Genomic DNA, 6,000 nt, shown 5'->3' on the forward strand with positions numbered 1-6,000 from the left:
AGGGAGAACTGGGATTGTTCGATTACAAGTGGTAAAATAATAGTGAAGCAATGAAAATCACGACAACGCTGTAAAACAACCACTAAAGAAAGATTTAATATCAATACAATAATGTAACCCTCACACCCACATGTTTGATTCATAGAAACAAAACTGAGCAGATAGTGTTAGACTCCCACAGACCTTTTCAGTTCTGTTCTCCCTAGTTCTATAAATAACACTGATTTAAAGCTCTATGTATTTTTTTCTTATCAATTTTGCCTCTCACCATGTTTTGCCACGCAGCTACAGTACGATCAGAATTTCCTCTTCATCCTGTCTGGATCTGATTATCTCACGCCGAGAGTCAAGTGGCTGCAACAGTTAGAAAATATATTTTAAAGCTGACATAGCGTCCTATTTCAGGTAATGTTGCATCAAAACAACTAACTCACCTCTGAGGCTGCAGGTTTCAGGATATCAGACTGACAAGCTTTATTATTGCTGCTCATTTTTCACTCAAATCCAAGCAGAGTTTGCCCCCCTTCCCCAAAAAACCCCCCAAAACACGCGTGACCGACCAGTTTGGACAGCAGCATCCCTTTGACCTGACCTGTTTGCAGATCAGCGCTGCTCCCGGCTGCATTTTTGCAGCAGAGTCCACTTTTTTTGTTGTGCCACTGATAGAGAACAATATGAAGAGGTGCTGCAGGCCCAAACGCCTCCTAATCACAGTCAAAGACACCATCCTGCTGACTCTGGCACATTCACTGTTGGGCAGTCAGTCACCAGGCAGGAGATTAGTGGGTAAGTTCCATGATACAATGCAATTATCTTGAAAGCAGATACTGCTAATTATATTCTTGTTTAAATGCCGGGCAGGGCAGTGTCTGTAGGCAGCAAATTCTGGAATTTTCTTATAAACAGATAAGCAGTTATATATAAAATTATATCAAGACACTTTGTTTTACTTTTTGTTAATGATTTTGTAGTTTTTTTTTTTGCATGTTAGAGACATTGCCTTTAACAAATGTAATTCAGAGGTTTTTAACTCTTGCATATTCATTTCAAGAGCATGAAATATTAACCTGAAGTGTACAAATTACATATTAAATATTCTACTGTGTCATATTTATTGAACAAAAATGCATCAAATGATATATCATGTTAATGGAAATGCATAGATTCTTAGTAAGAGGTTTTGATTTATTTCTACCTGTTTTTAGTTCTGATACAGTTATCCTCCTCCTGAAGGATGTTTTGGTATTGGTGAGTATCTGCCTGCTTATAGTGAACATATGGGATAAAATCACAGTTTTAAAACTGAGAGGAACATATATTAGGATAGATAAAGGATTTGCTGTAAGTGACATGAGTCAGTTTGCCACCTATTGTGGCACTGCGGTGCTAATTTCAGAATATCATACCAGTTTAATCCAACAGTGTGTTTGGATTTTAAGACCCTCTTCTTTTGGATCAGATATGTTTAAGGATTGCACAATGTTAACATTCTCTTGTTTGCAGCATGTCTTTCATAAAAAAGAAAATAATAATAAAGGATTAAGCAGTGTCCTTTGTAATGAACCATGTGATGCAAAGTTGCTCTGATTAAAAAGCAGCATTTGTCACTATTCCTTTAACCTTAAACTGGGAATTTGGAAATATTAGGAGAAACAAGATAGCATATCATCAGCCTCTATAGCTAAAACTTTACAGCACTTCTCAATGCTTCTTTTGTCTCCACATTTTGATCCCAATGTGTGAATGGAAATAGAGCAGCATCCCCCTGTCCATAGGGCCCAACATACATGTTTTATCTTTACACATCTTTTGCATTGCTGCCAACTTTACACCAAACCTTGGAGTGAGATTTTAAAATAGTTTGAACAGGAAACCCTTGTCAGGGTTAGATAGAAAGGCTCTGAGGATAGCTGCAGCTATAGGTTGGAGGTTTTCAGAGGATTTAACTGAAACTAAGTGGCAAAATGTTGAATTTTTATATTGCAGTAAATGTCACTGTTATATGTTACTGAATAACAGTAGTGATCTGCGGTATGTGGAAGATTTTCACACAATATACAATACTTTTTATACTAAAATACTTCCATTTGCTGTGAACTAAGAATTTCTCAGCTGTGATTATTAATAATTCTCTGCAGTTCAAGTAAAATAAATAATGGGAAACAGATTAGTTAATACTGGATTATTGGCACTAATACAGGAACCAGTTCAACCGAATCCCATGCAAACTAAACTGTATGAATATCTGGTAATACGCTAATGATTAAAAATCTCATTATCTTATTAGATTTTTACAATTGACAATTTAGACCTTCTAGGAGGCTGTAGATTCTATAAAAATCCACCACGACACAAAACAGCATTTCTGCGGTTGTTTCATTTTGGTAGATGTGATGTAACTTAAGTTTTTTAACATAACTAATGAACCAAAATATGGATAAATGAATAAGATAAGTAATAATAAAATGAGAACATCCCTCTGGTTCCTCTTATATCATTCCTGGATAACTGAGTTGTTCTGCACATCCTCTCTGTATGTGGTTGATCTTTTCTTGGGTGGCTGACCTTTTTAAAAATAAAATGCGATGGTTCTTGTTCTTTTTTTGCAAACCTATGGGTTTGTGAGACATAGCTGAAAGCTTTAAAAATTTAGATTTTGGTTCCTTTAATTAGTCCTAGAAAACAATGGGAGATTATTCAACTAGACTGAGCAATAATTATTTAACTTGGAGCCAAACATGGACTAAAACTTGGACTAAATCATGTGGCTTAACTAGAGCTAAGAAAGAGTAAATTTCACTAAAAAACCTCTAGGTGTAGAGAAAATTAATTGTTTGAAGGGATCTTACACTCTATCTCCACATTGATGATTTATTTATTTATTTATGTATTTTATTCATATTTACTCAAGTGCTAGATTGCTTCAAATCTTCATTAATTTACAAAGTGAATTATCTTAGTCCAGATAAGATAAGATAAAATTCAATGACATAGCTCTTAATAACTGCTCAGAAATACCAATCTTTTTTCAATATCTGGCTCAGGTCCAGCTCCACTACTGACAGCACAGGTAATAGTTGGACTGCTGCAAAAATACTGACTGGAAATGAACCTGGCATGTCTTCATATGCACTGCCACTGAAAGAAATAATGCAACCGCTTTTGGTATTTACTTAACCATATTTAGTTACTGTAACAGACTTGCTATATGTTCTACCCTGCTAACATGAAACAATTGTGTTAAAGTAACTAAATATGATTAGTAAGTAAATGCCAAAAATTGTTGCCTTATTTTTTTCAGTGTGTTAGCACTAAGGTTGTGTTAGTGTTTTTTTTTTATCAGCATGGTATTTTTCTATATAAATAAATGGAATGGAGTTCAGTTTTAATGTCCGTCATTTTTTTGCGTGAAAAATTGGGAGTATGGAGTGAGAGTGTGTGAAGAGCCTGAGATATGGGAGTCTCACGCCCAATGGGTGAGAGTTGACAGCCCTGCTTTTGTTAAACAACATTTACTTTTTACTTATTTGAGTAAAAACAGGAAATTAATGGGCTAACGAATGTTTGCTGAATATATTCATTGAATTTGAAATCTTTCTAGCTCAGAAATCAACTCAAAAGTTTAAAACTGGGATGAAATTCAGTTTATTTGCTGTGATGCTGCTATAAGTTACTCTGCATGTCTTTTTTGCTTTGTATTTAGCAGCGTCAGTGACCCAGAAAGTCAGTGGTTTCCCCGGTTTCTCTTTTGACCGTCTTCAAAGACCTGCAGCCTCTGCTTACCAGGAAAGATTATACATCAGAGAGACCGTCCAGCTCCTTTATTTTGTCAAAACACTATGCTTTCTGTCTATCAGACTCAGTTTTGTTTTAACAAAGGTCAATCCATTCCAGTTTGAAAACTGGCTTCAGGGCAAATGAGTGTTTTGTCATTAAGTGTGAAAACACAAGTGTGGGGGAGGATTTCACAGAACTGTGTCTTTCTGTAGAACCAGGAGAACTGAGGTCAGCAGGAAGACTTACTGAAACTCTGCTCTACCATACGGCTCCTCATAAACCATCAGACCATTTTTCAACCACACGTATTTCGCACACTTGTATCTTTGCACGTTTCATCCAGCCAGGCTGCTTGTATTTATTTGCCGTCTACTGTAAGTCAATTGAGTTTATGTGGAAAGATTTATTTTCATTCTCGAAATGGAAAAAGGAAATGTGAATTGAACAAAACAACATAAAGGAGGGAAGAAAGGAAACTGTCACAGATAAGTTTCTTGGAATCTGAAACCTGAGAATGTTTACTTGTGATGAGAGATGCGGATCGCACAAGCTACAAAAACACACGAGTGCAACAGATTCCTGTTAGCAGCTTGAACATCTGTTGTGAAAGCTTCCCTCCTACTGCTGCAGTTTCTGAGGTGCTGTCTCACAGACTGTAATTTCTGAACATTTCTGTCTCATCACCGTCAGCTTCCTCGCAGCAGCTCGTCCCACAGATCAAAACAGATGACTGTGACTGTGCAGGGAAGCCTGATAAATGTCCAAAAACCTGCAGAAGCCCAAACGATTTCATCGCACTTAGAGTAGTGACTTTTAGATGGCATATCATGTCCAGCGAGAAATATGTGTGGGTGTATGGTCTGAATCACTCTAATATGAAGAAAAACTGGAAATGAACACACCCAAAAAGTCAGTAATAATATTTTGTTTGTGTCATAGCTGGAGTATTGCACATTCCCACAAGCAAGTGAATGCAGCTGCTGTCACTGTTACGTAGATACATAAAACCTCGGAAACTGTACAAGTTATTTAAACTAGACCGAGTTAAACCTACTCCTAAGAAACCTCGTCTGAAACTTCATCAGCAAAAACCTGCGGTCTTTTGAAAAAGTATTGACATTTTTAAAAATGTCTTCTCCTTTGTCACTTCTTAAAGTTTTAGATCGTGAAACTAATTCTATTTAGATCAAGATAAACAAAATAGGAAGAAAATGAAAAATGTTATAAAAGAGAACAATAATTATCTAAATAAATCTGTCCTGAGGTGCCAAAGTCATACAGTGTTTGTTTTCCCAATTCCTTTAGAGGATCTCTGTAAAGTTGCCATGTTGAATGGATTCCCAGCTCAGGACCTGGTTGAGATCATTTCACAGCAAGTCAGTCTAGACTTCTATAAGATCACTGGTGGTGGGCGAATAGATCAAACATGTCAGCAATATCAAAGCCAAATCGAGATCAGTATCAGTTCTGTAGCCTTGACTTGACTTGCTTTTGAGTTTTTCTTGTTGTTGGGTTGCTAGTTTTAGCTGCGTCTGTCAGTTTCTGTCTGTCCTTGGGCAAGATTCACCAGCCTTCCCTACTGTTGGTGGTCAGAAGGGCTGGTGGCACCAATGTATGACAACCTCTTCTCTGTCGGTGTGCCCCAAGGCAGCGATGGCTAAAATGTAGCTTGCCAGCAACAGCGTTTGAAGGTCTTCATTAATGTAGTGTAAAGTGCTTCCCAATCCTTGGAATTGATAAAGTAGCAGGTAACCTATAAATATTGCCCATTTCCCATGTAGAAAAGCTGAAGACTGAAGTGTGTTTAGTCTTTTTATAAAACTTGGAGGAACTTGGGATTTTTGTAAAAAAGCTCCTGAGGCTACATGGAAAACTTGTTAGCTAGACCAAATGAATGATAAAAGCCAAAATTACAAGATTAGTCGCTACTTGTTTTAGAACAGACATAGACACAGTCTAGGCCTCTGTCCTCTAAGTACTTAGACTGTAATACATTATACATTGGCTACATTGGTTTGCATAATAAAAATAGAGGGAGGCCAACAATAAAGTTAGGTTATTAAGTATTAGTTACTTATTTGGTCGCTTGACATGGTGCTTGTTGCTGTTGTAATACTGTATGTATGGTGGTCTAGTAGTAAACAGGCTGCTCAGTGCCGCATTGGGTGGCACTGCCGCCTTGCAGCAAGAAGGTTCCGGGGCTGATTCCCGGGCTGGGGTCTG

This window comes from Cyprinodon variegatus, unplaced genomic scaffold (genome assembly GCF_000732505.1).
Source record: "Cyprinodon variegatus isolate N-32 unplaced genomic scaffold, C_variegatus-1.0 Scaffold638, whole genome shotgun sequence".
Lineage (NCBI taxonomy): Eukaryota > Metazoa > Chordata > Actinopteri > Cyprinodontiformes > Cyprinodontidae > Cyprinodon > Cyprinodon variegatus.